Here is a 25,209-nt window from a genome sequence, read left to right as displayed (position 1 = left end):
TGAGGATATGAGTTGGCCCCGCTTGATGCCTTCCAGAGGGACAGTCCCTTAATAAGGACATTGACGACCACCTCTGAGGCACAGCCAACCCATAATATCATCGTTATGGGGAAAAGGCAGTATATTCACTAGATTACCACAAGGATATATTAATAGCCCAGTAATAACACAAGCTGCTAATGCAAGATTTACATACATTTTCTAACACATATCCGCAATAGGATACTGTTTTATTTTACATTGATGACAGTCTTATAATTGGAACAGACAAAGGAGAACAGAAAACTAAATTACAACCAATTTCCTTTCTAACAGAAAGAGGATGGGCTATAAATCCTAGTAAGGTACAAGGAACAGACACTACTATAAAATTTTTAGGAATACACTGTTCTTTAGAATGATGGGACACACCACATCCAATCATAAACAAATGATAACAGGTACAGCTATCTAACAGAAAGGAAGGGCACAAAAATTCATAGGTTCATTTGGCTATTGGAAACAGCATATAGCCTGTGTGGATATATTGTGAAACCAATATATGAAACAATAAAGAAAAAACAACAGGTACCTGGAGAGAAAAACAGGACCAAGCATTACAACAACTAAAAAATGCAATCACAACTTATCAGACATTAATGCTAATAGGACCAGACTCTAAATATAAACAAGAATGTATATTTACACAAGGATATGCCACATTATAGACCAAGGCAACAAGAGACTCTAAATTATATCCAGCAGGGTTTTGGACTAAAAAAAAATTTCTATGGGTTGAGATTAGATACTCTCCATTAAAAGAGAATGCTTGGGCAACATATAAAGCACTACAGTGTAAGAGCCATTAATAGAAAAACAAAGCTCATTGCTAAGAATCCCACAGCTCATATTGCCACGGGCTGTGCAAACACCAAATAAGCACAAAGCAATTGTGCCAAATCAGTGGGTTCTCAATTGGAAACAGTACATTTCTGAAGGGGATGATAATATGGATGGTCGACCTTCTGCATAAACTGAGGAGATCTCAACATTGCTGACTGAAGATTTGTCAGTTTCTGAGGCGAGAGTCAGTCCAAGCACAAGCAGCAAGGCAATGGGGATGGCCATGGTCCAAGGCACCGGAAATTGCCTGGTTTACAGATGGTGGACCACCATGACTTTCTCTGGAGCACACTGGAAGGTTGTGGCCTTGGAACCCAAAGATGCAAATACCCTAACTAGTGAAGGGGCAGAGCTTTCTGGAGAATATGTAGAATTAATAGCAATCTGGCTGGCACTTGAACAAATGATAAAAGAGGAAAAGAGGAGAATATACATATTTACAGATTCATGGGCATTAGCTAATGGAGAGGCAATATGATGTGAATACTGGCAAATTTAGGAGTCATAACTTTTGGGGCAAAGAAATCTGAGATAAGATAGCTAACTCAAAGATAAATATCATGATCACACATGTATTGGCACATCAAAAGGACAAAGCTAAATAAAACAACAAAACCTAATAATGCAGTGGACAGGTTAACCAGGATAGAAAAAGGATATAGAACAACTGTACTATAGCAGTTTGATATTATTGATGAATTCCAAAAAGAAATATTGGATTATGTTTGTAAACTGGTCTTTTCCTTTGGACATATGAGATTATATTTACTTGATTATAATCAAGTAAATCTCTTGTGTCAGCAGGGCGCCCAGTCCCCATACCTTGGTGGGTGGGGACTCGCAGATAAAAGGCATGACAAAGGACAGAGTTGGGGGCTTTAAACGTTGGAGTTTTGATGTTGGAGTCCCAGGGAGAGAGACAGAGCCATTTGCCTGATAGTCTACAGCTGACCTTGTGGAGACAGACAAAGCCTAGAAAGCCTCAAAGTCTACAGCTGACCTTGTAGAGAAAACAGAGGAGCTGAACCCAGAGGAACCCAGGAAGCCTAAACCCTCATAGACATTGGCAGCCATCTTGCTCCAACACGTGGAAATAGACTTTGGCAAAGGAAGTAACTTATGCTTTATGGTCTGGTATCTGTAAGCTCCTACCCCAAATAAATACCCTTTATAAAAACTAACCAATTTCTAGTATTTTGCATCACCCCTTCGGCTGACTAATACATGTACCTAAGGTAATAATAAAGAAAGAAAAAGGGGAATGGAAAATAGAGAAAGATGACATAACACTCTGGGGGAACATATGTGAATAGGCATATGACCAATCTGGACACCTAAGATTGCGTGGTACTATTACATGAATACAAAAGAGGAATTTATCCACTTACTTGCACATTGCAAAACACATTCACAAATATAAGATCTGTAACAATTTGAAAGCATGGAAATATGAATGTACAGCATTTCAAATAATAGAGTTGACATGATAGGCCCAATGACACAAAGAGAAAATAAAGCAGACTCTTTTACTATAGTAGACACATGGTCAGAGTTTGGAATGCCTTTTCCATATAAAAATAATGACAGAAATCAACTACTAAAGCTCGTGAAATATGAATAGCTTCTTATAGAAACTCTGGAATTATAGAGTCGGATAAAGATAGCCATTTCACAAGAAAGGAAGCACAAAAATGGGCAGAAAATGAAGGAATATGTGAGAACTTTCGTTTTGCAAACAATCCTACAGTAGCAGGAAGCATCGAAAGATATAATGGACTGTTAAAAGATAAGAACACTAACAAATCACACAGACTTGAAAGGTTGGTCTCAAATAAGTTTGGAAGTCTGCTAAAGCCTTTAAAAAGAGGGAAAGTTTGAAAACACTTAGTCCTATAGAAATGAGTAGAACACATCCTCATTGGAAAGATAGACTAAAAGAGGAATTGAGCAAAAAGTGTTAGAAGCACAGACTGAACTATGGAGATGGGAGAAGTTACAGCATTAGCCTCATGCAAGGCATACTGGCTAACACAGAAAAGGACAACTAGCACAGGTTAAGCATACCAATGCCATTTTTATCTAATTTGCAGATGTGCTGAGTGGTATGATGGCAGAGGTCCTGGTTGAACTATTCATGTTTTTGGTCTGTATCCCAGTTGGAAGCCAAATTCCCTGCAACAAAATGAGGAAAAACAGTGGTAATAGCTCCACCCTCCTCAACTTCTTTTACACCATTATCCGTTACACTGTTCAACAACTTTTACCCCATTGAATCAAAAAGTTATACCCATACCCCTTACTGAACTTGCCCTCCACCACACACTTTTGAAGAGTGGAGAGAATCAGTGGAGCAAAACATCATCAGTGAGAGCAACTGTGGCAGGAAGTTCAGGATCTCAAATGGGATGACTGTGAATGCCCAACAGTAACATGGGACACTGAGGACTTCAATAATTCCACTACTGGAAGGTATGCAGACTGACTTTACTGAGCAATTTCCAATTGAGCTATAAACAGCTATAGGTACTATTCAAGGCTTAAGTGAACACCACCCAGATTTGATACTTGATTGGCTCTCTGTAATCATATATTATATAGCCAAAGAGCAGGTGCATATTTAAATGCTTATGCAAAGTGTGTGCCAAAACTACTGTGATGCAAAATCAAAGAATGGATTGTTGTGTATTGGAATGATATTAATGATCTTGAATGCCAAAAATATTGTAAACAGGTTAACTGCATTTAAAATGTATACAGATTGAGAAAAATGTTTGTGTAACAAGTGATAAACCAACATTTCTGTGAGAATATGATATGGATCTGCTTGCGGTCTGCCAGAGGGACACTCCCTCCACAAGGACACTGATGACCAGATCTCTGAGCATTAGATTGAGGGAGACTGACAGCTGGTTGCTCTGACCCCTGCTTGAATGCCCCTGCTGTTGTGTGAGTCCCCCTGCCACCCTCACCACCACACCTTGACCAGCGCCTCCTGCAAGTGCTTCAGACACTTCCTGAGCATAAGACCAGCTCTGAGGAGTGGTACCTGCCTTCCTTGTTTTGGCTTTTGTGCTGAGGGACTTAACCTCCGTCTATCCTCCATTTTTAAATGACCTGATTATTGTATATTGGTTGTGTTTTGTCACCTTGTAATTGAGCAAGCAAACAAATTGTATTGAGCATGCAAACTGTTGTCATGCTGAACCCAGTTTCAGCTTGCAATCATTCCTGTATTCAGGTCATGAAGGAGAGTTTCACACCCTCAAAAATGTGGATGAAGATTACGAATATGTCTTTCTTTGAGGTAAATAATCCAACCTACCACAGCATGACACTGATCTTGTTTTTCTAGTCCAACTGCAACACTGGTATCAAAATTCTCTTTTTAAAAACATAAAAACAAAGATGATAATGCAACTAATCCAATAAAATATGAAATATTAATTCTATAAATGCAAGGGCATAGCTGAAATACTAAAAATCACAGAACTCTGATTTCGATATATTTATATTAATAATTCAGAGAAACACACTCATATACAGAGATACACACAATCAGCTGCTTCTTCATAAAGAGTTAAAAATGGTATCCACTCTTGTCTGGGTGAAGCAAGAGGCAGACACAGCTCCGGGGATGGTGGAAAGTCATTTTCCATGCAATCCCATTCCATGGCTCTTCTATATATGACCAGGAATCTTGATCAACTGTTACTCTTTGCTTTGGGTTTATTAACCAATGGATGCTTCGCATGTTTGATGTATAGAGAAGGTGGGTGCTTCCTAGTCTTAGTTAGAGTGAGGATTCTTTCATTCCTATGTTCTCCAAAGCCAATTTGACTTTCTGAAGTAAAACTTATTAATATAGTTAGTGCCTCTGATCTAGGAAAGGTGAGCTCTGGTAAATGGATTTTCTGAAAACCAGATATTGACATAGGTTTTTAAAACCTGCAAAAACTGATGTTTTTGAGATGGAGACATTGGGTCAGGTAGCACCTGGAAGACCGCTTTATGATTTTCCCAGATTTCCTCTGGTGACCACATACCCAAGCAAATTAAGTCTCCAGAACTTCTCAATGTAGCCAGCATAGCTTATTTTAAAAAGCATTATTTATTAGTAATTGCTATTATAATTTGATCTGGTCTACTCAGATTGACTTGCTAATTATCTCCTCTTAGGCCAACTGGCTAATTTTTGTTTGCTTTCTATTAGAAGTAAATGTGTGGACTTTCTCTCAGTTCAAATTATATTAACACTTTTACAATTGGACCTATATAACCCTATACATTTCACTGCTTTAAAAATTTTGCTGGCTTCTTTTTGTCAAAAGAAATACTTGCCTTAAACTTTTGTGAAAAATGAAAATGGCTAATGAGAAATTCTGGTAAGACACATGGTACGTGTATTATTTTCAACACTGGAGTTTGGAAACCATTGGCCTATGGCTCATGATAATAGCCAAACTCCTTAGTATGAGACATAATTGCCCCTAATAATTAAGCTCTAAAATCTTAACTTTAAAAAGTCCCATTTCCAGCTAAACCCATCCCATATTTCTAAAACACTGTATTTCTGTTTCTTAATTGTTCTCTATTGTCTTGGCATATTAGAAGCTTTGATATTTTCATAAATTTTTATCCCTGCTTAGGATGCCATTTTCTGCATTACTGCACACTATGATTTACCCATGTCACCTCCTCAGAAATGAATAAGAGCCAATAATCTTTCAAAGTGCATGTGACTGAGTCCTTCACATCTTCATCTCATTTAATCACCCCTACATTTTAAAGACGAGGATATAAAACAGGGATGTGAGGCATGGACCAGTCAAGTCCCTTGTCCCAACTAACCCAGATTCAAATGGCAGAGCTGGGGTGACAAGGGCACAGGCAGATTTAATACTGCCTCTATCACGTTTCATTGTTTTGCTGATTTATTTTCTTTACAAGAAAAATAAATTCTAAAATTAGGTTTTCTCATTGATTTATTTAGGTCTTTATTTTACATTTTCCCTACCAGAAATTATGGTTCACTAGGTTATGGACTTGACTGTGGGCTTACACCATGCCCTTGTATATGGAAAATGATCAACATTTAATGAATTAATGAATGGATGGAGAGATGGATGATTCCTGTTTTAATTTTAATATGGGAGAGGAAACAAGTGTCTAAACAGATAAATGAGCATTCAAGACATAGTATTCAGACATCTTCACAAGTTTCTTCTCTTTATGCTCCAGAGTGTAGCCAGTTTGAAATGGCGCTTTGCTTTACAGAGTGCCATCTGCAGAGCAATAACACCAGAATAATCTGGGAGCTTACCAGATACTCAGAAACATAGACCCACCGAAGACCTACCAAATCAGAATCTTCATTTTTTAAAAATTCACTGTTGATACCCATTTACATAAAGCTTGATCATCATTGGTCCAAGGTACATGTGACTTGTGCTTGTTTCTTGTAGGGAGGTGTTATAGTTTCCTAGGATGCTCCAAACAAATGTCATGAAATGGGTGGGCTTAAACAAGAGGGAATTTATTTGCTTACAGTTTTGTGGCCACAAAAAATGTCCACAGCAAGGAAACATCAAGGCGACGCTTTCTTCCTAAAGACCAGCTACCAGTGATCCTTGGCTCCTCTGTCACATGGCAAGGCATATGGCAGCATCTGCTGGTCTCTCCCTTCTGGGTTCTGTTGATTTCAACTTCTTGCTTCTGTGGTTTTCGTCTCTCTCTGTATTCATCCCATTTATCAAGGACTTACAGTAATAGGATTAAGACACATCCTGAATGAGATGATTCCCATCTTAACAGAAGTAGCATCATCAAAAGGGTCCACTTTCAATGGGTTTACATGCACGGGAATGGACCATATTTAAGAACAAATTTTTCTGGGGTATATATAGCCTCAAACTATAAGCATGGAAGAGCTTAAACTTACAATTTGTTTGCTAAATGTACCTGAGAGCACTTTTAGGTGGAGAAGCTCAAAAGTCTTTGTTTCAATTTAAAAATGAGATAAGCATCCCTTCTGTTAATTATGAATGAATATAAACATAATAAAAATCAGTGTAGAAAATCCATATAAAACTCCACTGGAAATATGTTAATTAATGTTGTAAAATTTTGATTTGTAATAAGGATGTATTTCCTTGTCAGCTTTGGTTGACTGAAAAGTATTTAAAAATTTAAAATCATTTACTTAAATCTCCTTAAACACTAAAAATTATGATTCACACAAAATCATTTACAAATCCAATAAGAAACAAAATGAAAGAAAATTTAGCAGTATTTTATACAATTTATACATAAATTGTTATTCTTAAGCTTGTCTAAATTTTATGAATGAAGAACAACACATAGAAAAGAATGGAAACCAAATAATCTAATGTTTTCATAGGCTGCTCTTTTTATTTTGGAATTATTGAGGCAATAGTAATTATGATTAAAACATATTGAATGCATGAATAGAATTACATGACTTCTATAAATGAATGCTAAAATAGATTTGGGTAGTTACGGTTTCCTTATTTCTTAAACTATTTCCAAATAATTAATTACTTTTAAGGATCTTCTGAACACCTGATAATTCAATATTTTAATTTGCAGGTTGTATAATGTTTGGTTGGCTCTATATTTTTAGATAAATTTTGTTCAAAAATGTATAAAAAGGGGAAGTGGCTCAATAGGCAGAGCGTCCACCTACCATATAAGAGGTCAAAGGGTTCGATAGCCAGGGTCTCCTGGCTTGTGTGGTGAGCTGGCCCACGTTCAGTGCTGCTGTTCGCAAGGAGTGCCGGCCCACACTGGGGTGTCCCTGCATAAGGGTGTCCCCCACACAAAAAGGGGCCCCTGCACAAGGAGAGCGGTCCTCTTAAAATCACAGCCCACCCAGGAATGGTGCCACACACAGAGAGAGCTGTCACAGCAACAAAGATGATGCAACAAAAATGAGACAGAGATCGCCAGTGCTGCCTGATGAGAATACAAGTGGACACAGAACACACATTGAATAGACACAGAGACCAGACAATGGGTGGGTAGGTGTGTTTGGGGGTGCGGGGAGGGGGGAATCTTCAAAAAAAAGTATAAAGAAGCATGACGGTAAAGATCATATTTTTGTTTTGCTCACCTAAAATCTTATACCTCCACCTAGATATGCTGAATTCTCAGGAGGTTAATCAGCAAGATGGCTTGTTCACTCTATGAGTCATTCTAATTATCTCTTGTTAGCAGTTTTTTATTCTTTTTTACCTTACTTTTCCGTTATCTAGTGTAATCATGACATTTCTTTCCCATATATAATTTCTATGAAGTAGTTATTTTATTTTATTTTTTTTTATTGACTTTGTAATAATATTACATTAAAAACATATATGTGAGGTCCCATTCAACCCCACCCCCCCACCCCCCCTCTCCCCCCCCCCCAACAACACTCGTTCCCATCATCATGACACATCCATTGGATTTGGTAAGTACATCTTTGGGCACCTCTGCACCTCATAGACAATGGTTCACATCATGGCCCATACTCTCCTCCATTCCATCCAGTGGGCCCTGTGAGGATTTACAATGTCCGGTGATTACCTCTGAAGCACCATCCAGGGCAGCTCCATGTCCCAAAGACGCCTCCACCTCTCATCTCTTCCTGCCTTTCCCCATACCCATCGTCCACCATGTCCACTTTTCCCAATCCAATGCCACCTCTTCTATGTGGACATTGGATTGGTTGTGTCCATTGCACCTCTATGTCAAGAGGAGGCTCAGATTCCACATGGATGCTGGATGCAATACTCCCATTTTCAGTTGTAATCACTCTAGGCTCCATGGTGTGGTGGTTGTCCTTCTTCAACTCCATCTTAGCTGAGTGTGGTAAGTCCAATAGATCAGATTGTAGGTGCTGGGGTCTGTTGAGGCTCAGGACCTGGCTATCACATTGTCAGTCCAGAGATTCAAATCCCCTAAATATATCTTAAACCCCAACATTAACTGCACCTCCAGCACATTAGCATGAAAGTCTTATGAAGGGAGATCCCATCTGAGTCCAGATTCATCACATATAAACACCATTTCCAAAGAGGGGCCATCTGCCCTGGTAGTTAACCCCATCGGCCATGACCATAACTCCCATGGGTCTGTTTAGCCCTCAAAGGAACCAATATCTGGGGGTTGTATCTGCTTTATCTGTCTCTCTGACTCTGCTCAGTTGTGCATGAGGGCAATCCTTCTGCCAGCCTCCAGACTCTTTTTTAGAAACTCGTAGCCATATAAACTCATTTCTCCTTTTCATTTCCCCCTTACTTTAGGTCAAACAGCATTTTAAAGTCATGGTATTTTATGTAGACGTGGATATTCTGCTGATCCGCATTGAACCTTCCGTATAAGGTCATTTTCCAGTTGCATCATCATTTGGTAGTTGATAGTGGTCCCTCGTTGCCAGGGAGGCTTATCCCCGGGTGTCATGTCCCACGCTGGGGGGAAGGCATTGCATTTACATGCTGAGTTTGGCTTCGAGACTGGCCACATTTGAGTAACATGAAGGCTGACAGGAGGAAATTCCCAGGCACAATGTTGCTCTAGGCCTTGTTCTTATTTTAGGTTTATCAGCTCACAAGAATAGTCATTAGCATCAGGGGCTCACTGTTGAACCCTCACTCCCTCCCGGTCCCCGCCACTATACCTGGGAGAGTTTTGCTGCCCCCCTAGGGACCACAACAGAGCACCACTGGCCAGGAACCCAGTACCCCCCCTGCTGTGGTTTTTAATTGTTGCCACTATGAGTATATCCAAACATTACCATGCACCCTGGACATATGTTCTGTACAGCTCCCTGTCAGCCATATATCACCTGTCATTGGTATCCCATACCAGTAGCCCTCCATTGCCATTGTTGAAACACTCTGTGATCCAGAACTCCCCGAAATTTGAAGCCCAATATAATGTCATGGTCCCTTACTAGGGAATGGCATATAGCGATGGGTTTAAAGGATAGATAAAGAACTTGGATAAAGTTAGATAAAGAACTTAGATAAAGAATGTTGACTTGAAAAAATTCCACATCCTATCTTTTTCTTTTCTTTTTTTTTTTTTCCCCCCCCTAATTATTCAGCTTTTCTTCACAGGAGTCCTAGACCACAGCAATGTATATATATAATATACAGCACTCCCACACATCCACCAGAAAACCTTTTCCCTTCCACAGGGATACTCTTACGCCCTATTCATATCATATTTACTTAAAGTGATGTACAGAGTCTGAGACATTAGCTTTCTAACAAGGTAACATCTGTGCTTACATTATGGTGCATACTTTAGGATACACAGTTCTTTACATTTTTAGTTATCCTATGTTTTACATTATGGTTTACATTATCAGTCTGTCATCTCCTATATGTTATGGTGTAATATTACATGTTTTATATCCATCCTTGTGTACTCTCAAGAAACTCCTCTCTTACCCCCCATTTACTTTGGTTCCACACATTTAACGTCCATTTTCCCTTCCACCTTGGTGCCCACAGTGACAGCCAACCTCCATTTCCTGAGGAGCCACTTCCAGAGATAGATGGAATAGTGTTCAGGGCCTAACTTGCTCAACTGCCCCAATGCCCTGGGAGCCACCCTTTCTCTCGAGGGATACAGTTCCCTCTATTTGATGGCATTAGTCCTCCCCAGGATGTGGGTCCACCCCCACTCTCACTACTTGGGTTTCTACCCCATGGTGTCACCCACTCTGGCAGAATGAGCATTTAGACATTCCCCAGGAGCCCGTCCTGCATCAGACCCTCCCCTCCGAGCATTCTAAACAGGTAACCCTCTTTATTATATTTTGATATGATTTTCTCGGCATTTTACTCTCCACCAACACCTGACCCTCTCCTGTGTTCGTATGCTACCCCTCCCTCCCCCCACTTTTGGGCAACGTTACCCATCCGTCCCTCCCCAGCCACCCTCAAGCCCGCAAAGCCCCAACCAAAGGCAACCCCTTGCCCCCCTTTTATCTCTTCTTTGTGTTCATACTTACCACCATCTCGTCTTAAATTCCACCCTTGCAGACATCGGCTCATATCCTTCCTCCACCCTCCGATTTCCTGTAAGCCTATCGTTCAGTCTCTTGCTATCTAGGGCAGCTTGTTTATTTCATATCATTGAGGTCATGTAGTATTTGTCCTTCAATGTCTGGGTTGCTTCACTCAACATAAGGTTCTCAAGATTCATCCATGTTATCACATGTGTTTGTAGTGTGTTTGTTCTTACAGCCGAGTAGTATTCCATTGTGTGTATATACCACATTTTATTGATCCACTCATCTGTTGATGGGCATTTGGGTTGATTCCAACTTTTGGCAATAGTGAACAATGCTGCTATGAACATTGGTGTACATATATCGGTTTGTGTCCTTGTTTTCAGTTCTGCTGGGTATATACCCAGCAGTGGTATTGCTGGGTCATATGGCAAATCTATGGCTAGTTTTTTGAGAAACCGCCATACTGTCCTCCAGAATGGTTGGATCCTTCTGCATTCCCACCAGCAGTGGATGAGTGTTCCCCTTCCTTCACATCCTCTCCAGCACTTGTATTCTTCTGTTTTTTTCATAGCTGCCAATCTTATGGGTGTAAGATGGTATCTCATTGTAGTTTTGATTTGCATTTCCCTGATAGCTAGAGATTTGGAACATTTTTTCATGTGCTTTTTTGCCATTTGTATTTCTTCTTCGGAGAAATGTCTGTTTAAGTCTTTTTCCCATTTTTTAAATGGGTTGTTTATCTTTTTATTTTCAAGATATAGGGCTTCTTTATATATGCAAGTTATAAGTTTCTTATCAGATATATGATTGCCAAATATTTTCTCCCACTGTGTGGGCTCCCTTTTTACTTTCTTGCCAAACTCTTTTGAGGTGCAGAAGGCTTTAATTTTGAGGAAGTCCCATTTATCTATTAGTTCTTTTGCTGCTCGTGCTTTTGGTGAGATATTCATAAATCCATTTCCTATTACAAGGTCCTGTAGATGTTTCCCTACACTGCTTTCTAAGGTTTTTATGGTCTTGGCTCTTATATTTAGGTCTTTGATCCATCTTGAGTTGATCTTTGTATAAGGTGTGAGATGGTAATCCTCTTTCATTCTTCTACATATGGCTATCCAGTTCTCCAGACACCATTTGTTGAATAGGCCACTCTCTCCCAGTTGAGAGGGTTTGGTGGCTTTATCGAATATTATGTGGTTGTATATGTGAGGTTCTATATCAGAGTTTTCAATTCGATTCCATTGGTCTATGTGTCTCTCCTTATGCCAATACCATGCTGTTTTCACCACCATAGCTTTATAGTATGTTTTGAAGTCAGGTAGTGTGATTCCTCCAATTTCGTTTTTCTTTTTCAGTATGTTTTTGGCTATTCGGGGTCTCTTTCCTTTCCAAATAAATTTCATAGTTAGTTTTTCTAGTTCCTTAAAGAAGGCTGCGTTGATTTTTATTGGGATTGCATTGAATGTGTAGATCAGTTTTGGTAGGATAGACATCTTAATAATGTTCAGTCTTCCTATCCATGAACAAGGAATAGTCTTCCATTTATTTAGGTCTTCTTTGATTTCCTTGAACAATCTTGTATAGTTCTCGGTGTATAAGTTCTTTACCTCTTTAGTTAAATTTATTCCTAAGTATTTGATTTTTTTATTTACTATTGTGAATGGTATTTGTTTCTTGATTTCCTCCTGATCTTGCTCATTATTGGTGTACAGAAATGCTACTGATTTTTGCGCATTGATCTTATAACCTGCGACTTTACTAAACTCATTTATGAGTTCTAGAATCTTTGTTGTAGATCTCTCAGGGTTTTCTATGTATAGGATCATGTCATCTGCAAATAATGAAATTTTGACTTCTTCCTTTCCAATTTGAATGCCTTTTATTTCTGGTTCTTGCCTCAGTGCTCGAACAAGTACTTCTAAGACAATGTTAAATAGGAGCGGAGACAGTGGGCATCCTTGTCTTGTTCCTGAGTTTAGAGGGAAGGAGTCTAGGATTTCTCCATTGTAAACAATATTGGCTTTAGGTTTTTCATATATACTCTTTATCATGTTCAAAAAATTCCCTTGTATTCCAATCTTTTGGAGTGTTTTTATCAAGAAAGGGTGCTGTATTTTGTCAAATGCTTTTTCTGCATCAATAGATATAATCATGTGATTTTTTTCCTTCAATCTGTTTATATGGTGTATTACATTGATTGATTTTCTTATGTTGAACCATCCTTGCATACCTGGGATGAATCCCACTTGGTCGTGGTGTATAATACGTTTAATGTGTTGTTGAATACGATTAGCAAGTATTTTGTTAAGTATTTTTGCGTCTAGGTTCATTAGAGAAATTGGTCTGTAAGTTTCCTTTCTTGTGATGTCTTTGTTTGGCTTTGGTACTAGGGTAATGTTGGCATCATAGAAGGAGTTGGGTAATGCTCTTTCTGTTTCGATGTTTTGGAATAATTTCAGCAGGATTGGTGTCAGTTCTTTCCGGAATGTTTTGTAGAATTCACCTGTGAAGCCATCTGGCCCTGGGCTCTTCTTAGTTGGGAGATTTTTAATAACTGATTCTATCTCTCTGCTTGTGATTGGTTTGTTAAGATCATCAATTTCTTCTTTTGTCAATATGGGCTGCTTATGTGTTTCTAGGAATTTGTCCATTTCCTCTAGATTGTCATTTTTGTTGGAATATAGTTTTTCAAAATATCCTCTTATGATAGTCTTTATTTCTGTGGGGTCAGTGGTGATATCGCCTTTCTCATTTCTTATTTTGTGTATTTGCATCTTCTCTCTTTTTTTCTTTGTTAGTGTTGCTAAAGGTTTGTCAATTTTGTTAATCTTCTCAAAAAACCAGCTCTTGGTCTTGTTTATCTGTTCAAGTGCTTTCTTATTTTCTATTTTGCGGCGGCTTGCTCGGTCGGTAGAGGTGGGGTCTGGCTGCGGACGAGGGGTCGGTCCAGCTCTGGACGAGGGGTCGGTCCCGCTTGGGACGAAGGGTCGGTCCCACTTGGGACGAGGGGTCGGTCCGGCAGCAGACGAGGGATCGGTCTCACAAGGGGTTGCGCGGTTTGGCTGACGGGGTCGCCCGGCGAAGCCGGCGACGAAGGGGTCGCCCGGAGAAGCCGGCGATGAAGGGGTCGCCCGGAGAAGCAGGCGACGAACTGGGGACAAGGGAGGCCAGGCCCTTGTCGGGGGCTCTCAGGATTGGAGGGCACACGGCAGAAGAACTACCGCGGAGACAAGGTAAACACGCAAGTCCACTTTATTGAGGGAGAGGCAACAGTTTTATAGGGGCTGGGGAAGGCTGATTGGTCGAAGCCATGCCCTGTTCTGATTGGTTGCCGGCGAAAGGTCAGTGGGCGGTACTGGACGGGGGAGGGGTGGTGGTTAGGGATTGGCTGTCGCTGTTGCTGGGGGAAGGGGCAGGGTTTAGGGATTGGTGGCTGCTGTTGCTGGGGTGGAGGGCAGACTTGAGTTTCCCGCCCACGCCTGGCTGTTGCTGCTGTCGGGGGAGGGGAAAAGGGCAGACTGGATTTTTCCGCCCACGCCTGGCTGTTGCTGCTGCCGGGGGAGGGGAAAAGGGCAGACTGGATTTTTCCGCCCACGCCTGGCTGTTGCTGCTGTTGGGGGAAGGGAAAAGGGCAGACTGGAATCTTCCGCCCTGCGCCTGTGCAGGGAGAAAGAAGAAGAAGGGTGCCGCCCTACAAGGCATCGTGTGGCGCTATCCGGGAGGAGGGGCGGCTGCGGAAGCATGGCTGCCAAGAAGGGGAGACCCGAGGGCACTCTGCGCCCATGCCGAGCTTCCTTCAGGGGTGGCGGCGAGTCCGACCAGCCACCCTATTATGGGGGCAGCTGCTTGGCCTGCCGAGGCTGCTCCCCTGCCAGGCCAGCAAACCACACTTCAGCCCGAGGGGTGACCGCACTATTTCATTTAGTTCTGCTCTTATCTTTGTTATTTCCTTCCTTCTTCTTCCTGTTGGGTTACTTTGTTGTTGTTTTTCTAATTCCTTCAAATGTGCAGTTAGTTCTTCAATTTTTGCTCTTTCTTCTTTTTTGATATATGAATTTATGGCTATAAACTTCCCTCTCAGTACTGCTTTTGCTGCATCCCATAAATTTTGGTATGTTGTGTTATCATTATCATTTGTTTCAAGGTAGTCATTGATTTCTTTTGAGATTTTCTCTTTGACCCACTGTTTTTCTAAGAGTGTGCTGTTTAATTTCCAAATCGTGGTGTGAAATCTGGGCTTCTGTCCCTTGCAAATCTCCAGCTTGACTCCACTGTGGTCAGAGATAATGTTTTGTATGATTTCAATCTTTCTGAATTCGTTCAGCCTTTCTTTGTGGCCTAGCATATGATCTATCTTGGAGAATGATCCATGTGCGCTTGAGAAAAATGTATATCCTGCTGTGTTTGGGTGTAGCGATCTATATATGTCTATTAGGTCGAGCTCCTCTAATATACTATTCAGATGTTTTGTTTCTTTGGTGATTCTCTTTTGAGATGTTCTGTCCAGAGTTGATAGTGGTGTATTAAAATCCCCCACTATAATTGTAGATGTATCTATTCTTTCACTTAGTTTTTCCAGCGTTTGCCTGACGTATTTAGAGGCACCCTTGTTAGGGGCATAGATATTTATGATTGTTTGATCTTCTTGACAGATTTTCCCTTTGACTAAAATGTAGTATCCTTCTTTGTCTCTCACAATTGTTTCACATTTAAACTCTATTTTGTCTGATATTAATATAGCTACTCCTGCCTTTTTTTGGTTATTGTTAGCTTGTATGATTGTTTTCCAGCCATTCACTTTCAATCTCCATGCGTCTCTGGGTCTAAGATGTGTCTCTTGTAGGCAGCATATGGATGGGTCATATTTCCTTATCCAATGTCCCAGTCTGAATCTTTTGATAGGTGAGTTTAATCCGTTGACATTCAGTGTTATTACTATCAAGGAATTATTTGTGTTAACCATATTTTGATTGGATTTGTGTTTGTCATATTTTGTTTGTATTTTTTTTTTGTCTTTTTTGTTGTTGTTGTTGGTCTTATACTCTCCTCCAACTTTGCCTTTCCTGTTTTTTCCTTTCTTCCTGCAGAACTCCCTTTAGAATTTTTTGAAGGGGAGGTTTCTTGTTGGTATACTCTTTCAGTTTCTGTTTGTCTGCGAATATTTTGAACTCTCCATCATGTTTGAATGCTAGTTTAGCTGGATAGAGTATTCTTGGTTGGAAATTTTTTTCCTTTAGTACCTTGACTATATCATACCACTGTCTTCTTGCCTCCATGGTTTCAGAAGAGAAATCAGCACTTAATCTAATTGAGCTTCCCTTGTATGTGATGGTTTTCTTTTCTCTTGCTGCTTTTAGGATTTTCTCTTTGTCTTGAGCATTGGATAATTTGACAAGTATATGTCTTGGGGTGGGCCTGTTGGGGTTTATGACTTGTGGAGTGCGCTGTGCTTCTTGGATATGTACATCTGTCTCTTTCAGTAGATTTGGGAAGTTTTCAGCCATTATTTCCTGCAACACTCCTTCTGACCCCTTTCCCTTCTCTTCACCTTCTGGAATGCCTATAATACGTATGTTTGAGCGTTTTGCATTGTCATTCAGGTCCCTAAATCCTAATTGGATTTTTTCTATCTTCTTATTGACCCCTTCTACTATCTGTTTGATTTCTGATGTACTGTCTTCCACATCACTAATTCTCTGCTCTGTCTCTTCTAGTCTGCTGATATTTGCTGCAAGTGTATTTTTGATTTCTTGAACTGTGGTGTTCATTCCCATCATATCTGTTGTTTTTGCGTATGTCTGCAATTTCCCCTCCAAGTGATGTCTTCATGTTGTTAACCTCTTTCATTACTGCATCAAATTTGTCGGTGATAAATGTTCTGAGATCTTTCATTGCTTGTGCCAAGTTTTGCTCCCCTTCGTGATTATTGGTTTGTTGATTGGATTCAGCCATGTTTTCCTGATTATTGGTTTGGTTTGTAGATTTTTGTTGCTTTCTGGTCATCTCTTTATTTTGACGAATTTAATCAGTTCCTTATCTTCTTTGTCTCTCTTGGAGGTTAATTAGTTGTTATTTTTGCATAGGTGTTATCTCTTCTCTTTGTCACTTTTTTCTTCTTATTCTAGTTACTTGTTGTTGGTCAAGTTCACTTTAGAGGAAAGTATTAGTGTTGGGGAAAGGCAATTGTGTAAGCAAGGGAAAAGTGTAAAGTAGTATTGGTGATGTATGTTAACAAAGCAAGAATATGAGATCTGGGAGGATGGAGGTTAGATTCATGTAGATTGTATAGAGTTATAGCTGTAGGTAGAGTACCTTTTATGAAGTAGATGACTGAATATGGGAGGAATATGGTATGAACTACAAAGCTATTGTTTTCATGAGAGAGGGAAAAAGAAAAGAAAGGTAGGAGTTTCAAGAGTGGATAACAGACAGAAAACAGAACAAAGGTATTAGAAATTAAGAGTTAGACACTTTGTGGATCAAAGAACGGGAGGTGGGGGGTGGAATATAGGAGAGACAGTAGATGATGATAGTGGATATCAAGATGCAGGGGAAGGGGGATAGTGTAGGTAGCCTAAATCAGTTCACACAGAAATGAGGCAGTGGAGGATGGGAAAACCAGCAAATGTGAGGTGTTCCCTGTAGCACCTATTGTATACTTGAATTAAAATAAAATGAGTGGAAGATGAGGGACAAGAGGGAAAGAGAAAACCGAAAAAAAAAAACTAATTATAATAAAGAAAAAAAGAAAGACAAGAAGAAAGGAAGAAAGAGAAAGAGGATGGGCAAACGGTGGGGAACGGATAGGGGGAAGAGAGATACAGGTATACACGTGTCACAATTGCAACACTATCTAAAACAACAACTTCCCCCCGCTTTGCCCTAAAACCCCCCGTCTGTCTGCCCAAATGGGTCTGCAAGCACCTCCCTTCCCACAAACCCCCAATAGGCCGCCCAGGGCCCACGAACTCCCCAGTACTGCAGATGCTCCAAAAAAAAAAAAAAACAAACAAAGAACAGAAACCCCTCCGCAGGCCCAGCTCCGCCCACCGCTGCCCGCTGCGGAGGCCTGGACCGGCTCTGCCCGGCTCCTTACGCCGCCGCGGCCTGGCCTGGCTCCGCTCGCTACAGCGGCCCGGCCCGGCTCCGGCGTCCGCCTCTCGCCGCCGCGTCCTGGACCGGCCCCGCCCCTGAAGTAGTTATTTTATTCATGATAATGAAATAATATCAATACAAACACTAAGCATACTTTTATTGAGTAATTATATCAGTTACTACGCTAAGATCTTTATATGCATTATCTCATTTCAACCTCATAATTCTATGAGGTGCATTATTTCATTCTACCTTTTGTATGGATGAGAAGTCAAAGGCTTTACAGAGTATGTAAATTTACCCAAGGACATACATAGAGCTAAACAGTATGAAGTCAGATCTGGCTGGCTCCAAAATTCTTTTTCATAACCTCTGAAATCTGATTAAGGGGAGGAAAGGAACTTCTAAGAATAAATTTTCACCCCAAAGGACAGTTTTATTTGTAAGAATTCTGAAACTTTGGGAGGCCAATTTTATTTCTGTGAATTAAACACCTGAGTTTTTTTCAAAAGAATGATGGGTGATTGTGGAGAGGGTTTGAATTTTTAAAAGTTTATTATTTTGTAGCTCTGAGAGTAAATATAATCTTCAGGAATAGACTACATTAAAAATACCCTTTAATTTCCATTCTACTGTGGAGTTAGCATATGTGCCTAGAATGATACGATTGTTTGTAAGGAAACTTAACTTAAAATCCATCGATCATAATCACAATCTTTGTAATGTACTCTTATTTATAACACTAAAACAAGAGCAACTTGTTTTATTTTGTACTTTCCTTGAATTTTTGGAAACCACTTCTTGGCTATTTTATAGTTAGTGAACAATCTTGTAAAATTATGCAGAACCCAAGACCTTAAAATCAATTGTTTGCTTAGTCTTTGAAATAGTATTCAACACTGTCGTATAAAAATGGCCTTGTGTTTAATATGAAAATTTATAAGCAATTACTTCCTCTAGTGGACTAATTGCTGTTACTATTTAAAACTAAAATTAAACTATACAGCTATTTCAAGCTATTTCATTTGGAACAAGGAGATTTATGCTCTAACACAAATAAATTCATTGAAAATTTCCTAGGGAGTTTCTAGTTGTTTTACCCTTTATACGTATTACTTTGGTATATTCTTAGCTTCAGTTTTTTGGGGCTGGTGATGAGTAATCTAAGATTTCTCTAATAAAGCATCAATGCAATTGATCTAGAAGAGACTATACTGTCTATTGGGTCATTGATTTTTAAACTAGACATTGCCTTTTTGTGCCATGTTATTAATTAGCAATGATGACTATACTAGCAATATGCTAATTAATAAAATCTTCTGATTAACTCTTTGATATTCCCCGACCCAATTTTCATTACTGCATAAATTTAAAAGTCCTTCATCATATTGTACAGTAGTCTATAAAGAGGTCAATAGACAATGAGAAACATGGAATGACATTATTTTTCCATTTTTAAGGGGAATGACCTCCATTTGAATAATATACTACTTGATGTCCTGAGATTAATAAGAACACTACCAAGTGGAACATGGGACAGCATCCCTCTGGTTGTGTGTTTATAGAGGTAAAGCAGCAGCACAGGGGTGAGATAGCTAGAAAGAGAAAAAGCAAAAATGTGGGCATTAGGGGATGTGAAATTCATGCAACCTTTAACAAAAGCATTACCCTCTTTGGGAGACTCATTTCTGAAATGTAAAATATAAGGATATTAGACAGTAGGATTTTTGAGATCCAAAAAATTCTTAAGTTCTTGAATTCTATGATCCCTATTTGCTACATTCTGCTAGATATACTCTGCTCAGGCTGGAGACTTTCCCTGGCATTACCCTTTTACTCACCTGGAAGCCACAGTAAACATTTCTGATGCTTGTTCCTGACACTGAACCTGAGGCAGGCCAAGGAACAGTTCAGAGACACTGAGGCACAATTGTAAGCAATGTCAATGGACATCTTTATCAGAAAATTGCAGGAAGGAATAAATCGTGTGCTTATGGCTCTGTTTTTCAAAAATCTATTTCTCACCAAAAGGTGAGAAGGAGGTGCTAATGAGAACGAAACAAGGAGGCAGCAGTCATAGTCAGCTTCCAAACACATGATCTAAAAAGCAGCTTTCCTGGAGGGGTTCAAGGATTTCCTGTGGGTTGCTTCCTTTTCATGCATGCTCACCCAGCCACCACTTTTTTGCAGGCTTGTCTTCTGCTATGTTTTCTTCCTGACAAATGCCTTGTATAGTGTTCTTATTAAAATGTAGATTTGTGGGCAATGGCTACTCAAAAGACTAAAATCAGCCTTTAAAGTAATCCAAATAATTGAAAAGAAAATTTGAATACAGAATTTAGGAAGGAAAACTAGAATCTCTCCACAGTATTTTTTGCTTTTTCTCTGAGTAGGGAGACACTATTATAAGATATTTACCTGCAATATTTAGCCCCCCAAAATGGAACTTGTTTGTCTTTTTAGGAATATTTTACTCTAGAAAGAAGTAATGAGGTAGGTGTTAAAACATTCCTTTTAACAAAACACTACATGCAAGTCAGTCAATCCACATACTGGTCCATCAGAATATTATAGGGCACTCACTCACTCACTCACTCACTCAGTCACCACCAGCCATTAATCAATTCCCTATGCATCTTAAGACCAATGCTAGAAACTACCTATGCTATGAAATACATGCAAATTAGGCAGCATTGATTCATAATGTTGTTTCTAAACCTGGCTTCTAATGTCATTATCCTCTTGCATTTATAATTTAATGTCCACATGTCATTTTATCTATCCTGCTTTACTTTTTTTTTTTTAAGATTTATTTATTTATTTCTCTCCCCTTCCCTCCCCCCCCCCCCCCCCACTTCCCTGCCCGGGTTGTCTGTTCTCTGTGTCTATTTGCTGCGTCTTCTTCTTTGTCTGCTTCTGTTGTCAGCGTCACGGGAATCTGTGTTTCTTTTTGTTGCGTCATCTTGTTGTGTCAGCTCTCCGTGTGTGCGGCACCATTTCTGGGCAGGCTGCACTTTCTTGCGCGCTGGGCGGCTCTCCTTATGGGCGCACTCCTTGCGCGTGGGGCTCCCCTACGCGGGGGACACCCCTGTGAGGCAGGGCACTCCTTGCGCGCATCAGCACTGTGCATGGGCCAGCTCCACATGGGTCAAGGAGGCCCGGGGTTTGAACCGTGGACCTCCCATGTGGTAGACGGATGCCCTAACCACTGGGCCAAGTCCGCTTCCCTATCCTGCTTTACTTTTATATTAGTTTAGTTTTATGATAGTTCTTATTACCTGATAGGGCAAAAGTATTTTGTTATTCTTAGCTTTAAAAGAGTCTTAGGTAGCTTTAATGAGGGAATTCTTCCATAAGAACTTCTCCTTGTCAAACTCCAAACTATAAACAAACAAAAAAAGACTTTTGGTTTAATACTCCAAACCCAATTTAATATGGGAATTTTTAAAATACACAGTGTTCCCTTCAAGGAAGATGGACCTCCTCTCTCTCTTTTTTTTAATCCTCCCTTTATTTTTTGTCTTCATTTAATTTATTTGAAACTATGCATTTGTAATCTCCCACCCATTTTCTTATTCAGTCATTAATACCCTACTCATCCTTTAGAGGCCAACTCTATAACTGTCTCCATAAACCATGCCCTTAAGGTTTCATATAGATGTATTTTATTCTCCTTCCAGTCTCTAATCTCATATAAGATGGTATGCCTCAGATTCTTCTAATTGCTTCATAGATTCACCTGCACTTGGTGCTATAATTCTGGTAGTAGTAAAATGTTATATTATTATAGCTTTAATTTGGCTTTTCCACATTTCCAATGAAGTTGAACAAATTTTCAAGTTTATCAACCATTTGCTTTCTTCTGTGAAATGACTCAAAATTGCCCAAATTTTACTGAGATTTTCTTTTACTTATTATTTTTAGAAATTTTTTATAAATTCTGGATATAAGTCCTTTGTCAGTTAGATATGTATAAACATCTACTACCATTTATGGCTTTATTTTCACTTTCTATATACTTTGGGGAAACTAAATATATTAATTTTAAAGTAATTGAAGTTATCATTACTTTTGGTAAGGTGTGCATTTGGGTATTTGATTGAGACAAAAAGAAATTCTGTGTTTTATTCCAAAAGTTGCAAAATTGTATTTTATTCTACAGGGGCTAATTCATCCATACTGAGTTTTTGTTCAAAGTTGCAATTTAATGTTTCTTGTTTTCTTTCCAAATGGGTAATAGATGGTTCCAACTCCATTTATTGAAGTTACCTATTTGGCTATAAAAGTTCTATCTATCTTATGTTAAGTTTCAATTATTTGTAGATCCAGATAGTGTATTCTTTAATAAATTGTCTACACATGTGCAAATACTACCATGTCTTAATAAATACATTTTAATAGGTCTTAATATCTAATAGAACAATTTAACTCCTTCCCACTCATTGCCATGCCAGTCCTTGTATGCCACTTTTGTTTAGTGTGTGCCTTCAGTTTTATGAGGAATCTAGAACCATCTTAGTCATTCTACTGGTGTTAAATTTTCTATCAGAAGATTCCCATATGGATAAACTCTCCTTTAGGCAACCAAATGTTCTGTCACTACCTTTGTCCAGCACTCAGCACATACCATATATCTTCTTCTCCTTTCTGCTGGAAAATACAGGATAAGGTACTACAGTTCCTTGGGAAATATTCCTTTTCTTATTTTAACTATCCATGCAGTTCCCCAGCTAGCTTATGTTGTGACCTGACCCAAGTCACTGATCTGGTGCCCACGAGGGACTGAGGCTTTCCATATTGTATAAGAAAAGAAGTGGTCCTAGCCAAGAATATGTAGACTCATTGACACTGGTGGATGGCTTGGCAATTTTGTAAGGGACTTGGAATAGGAAAGATAAAAAATTGAGATAAGAAATGTTTGAGGAGACACATGAATGGAACCATGGTATTGGACACAAATTTAGAAGTCCTTTGTAGCACATATTGGTACCCATCAGAGAGAAACCACCATGAAAGCAGCAGCGAACATAAGCCAGCCTCTGCCAGTGGTCACACTAGTGCTAGCAGGATAGAGGTAGGAATAGTGGTGGAGAGGAAGAGACTATGCTTGGACCAAAGAGTATGGATCCTACCCCATGAAAGTGGATCAAGTTGCTGTTATTGCTGATTGTCCAAAGTGACAGCAAGAGCAATTAACATTGAGTATGTAATATCTCCCTATCCCTCATGGAGACTAACTAGTCACTTGGCAAGTTAATAATGTTGGATTCTTTCCACCCTTTTATCTTGACTGGAATCAAAAAATATTCCTGGATTTTGTTTGTCTTTTCTGTTCAAGGGATTCAGCTGCATTACTATCTGAGGATTTGGAAAATTATATATATATATATCCTGCACTTTACGGTTTCAGACCAAAACCCCACTCTACAGCAGATGATGTGCATCTTTAGGTAGGCATATATGCATGGATGCAATAGTCCACTCACATACTGCCAAACCTGCTGCCCTGATATAGCAACAAGACCCACTTACTATCACATACCCGGGGAACCACTAAAGGGAGTTTGTGCTCCCCATCTATACCAACTCTGGACCCTAAGTTTAGAAGCCTTAGTTTCCAGAAGGAGAATACTTCCACTAGAAGAATTCTACTGCAAAGATCATTAAACTTCAAACTATGGTTGCCTCCTGGTCACTACAGTCTCCTTTTGCCAAAAGAATGGTAGGCAAGGAAAGGATTCTCTATCCTGCTGTTACTGACCCTAAACATTCAGAGGGAGTAGGACACCTATTGCCCGGTGGGGGCAGGGAAAATATTTTTTGGTACTCAGCCCATGTATTTGGGTATCTCTGTGTTCTTCCTTGATAAATTTTGATGTTAAGTAAGGAAACACATAGCTAATGATTGAGCAGGGCATGGTGACTATAAAGATGAGAGAATGGATCCCTCCACCAGAGGTGCTGGCCTGGGATGAGGAGAATCAGGAATGGGAAGGGGGGGAGGGAATTGATGAGAACCTGTTTCCATCTAGAGATGAGTTTCAGCATCTGAGCTATAATTTTTCCCAATAGCATTCTTTATTTAAGATTCTGCAAGAAAAAGAGTCCTGCCACAGTCATGGGCTAGCTGCTTCCATAATTTGCTATATATAAAAAGTAGATACTAGTTGTACACTGGATATTTTGGTGTATTGCCTCATCCCCATCTCCTCCAGGACTGAAGCACTAATTGTCTTAATACTTTGGTGAGTTGGTCTCTGACAGCTCTCAGCTTAGTCCTTTTCTGGGAAATGTGTTTTCAAATTTTTCTTCATAACTGCAGGCTTCATCCAATGAGTGGTCAGTGCAGGGGTGTGAATTCCTGAATCCCTTGCCTCAATTTGAGACAGTTCTGAAGGGCCATTTCAATTCCAGGGCTTGCTGTAGAATGAGCTATCTTAGTTGTACCTGCATCACAGTTGAAGTCTTTCTCTGCTGAGAATGCTGTCTTTACTCCCACACTGATGTTGCTCCCCAGAGCAGTCCCCTTAAACTTCATGCACCCAAATCTCTCTCAATTTCCCAGCACCCCTAACCTGGGACATATACCCAGCATACCAACATGCACATAAAGTCTTTATTATCAATGAATCCCATAGTTCTAACGAGTAAGGGCTTATGCTGGGCTAGAACTAAGAACATTGGTGCTAAGGACTACATCAGTTTTGGTTGCAAAGACCAATGTCTTTGCAAGACCATGTCTGCAAAGATCATCAGTCCATACTTTTTGAATGGATCAATGAAGGTATGAAAATGAAATGTAGGCTTTTTAAGAATTTACCTATCCCACAAATCCTGGTCAAGTGCCTTGCCTTCTCAGAATGTTTCTTTAACATTTTAGCTCTAAGTGATCTTTTGTTTTTACTTTGTTTCTATTTAGTACACATAGATTTCAACCTTTGGTATAAACACAGACATACACACTACCACTCTGTGCTCTCTACAATTTACATCTTAGGGCTTTGGTAAGAGTTGGCAATTCCTGAATGTTTTCTGAAAGATGGTGGACGGGGTGCAAATTAAGAGTTGAGACTATTTTGACTTTCCAAGAATATTGCTCTGGTCACGTTACCTTCAGTCAGTTCCTTTTGCCTTGATAGATTGTTCAGTGAGGGCATCTCACATAATATTCATTGAGCTCCTATAATTACATTGATAGGCATGTAATAAAT

The sequence above is a fragment of the Dasypus novemcinctus genome, chromosome 5 (genome assembly GCF_030445035.2).
Source record: "Dasypus novemcinctus isolate mDasNov1 chromosome 5, mDasNov1.1.hap2, whole genome shotgun sequence".
NCBI classification, from domain to species: Eukaryota; Metazoa; Chordata; class Mammalia; order Cingulata; family Dasypodidae; genus Dasypus; species Dasypus novemcinctus.
Note: the sequence above shows the minus strand (reverse complement) of the source record.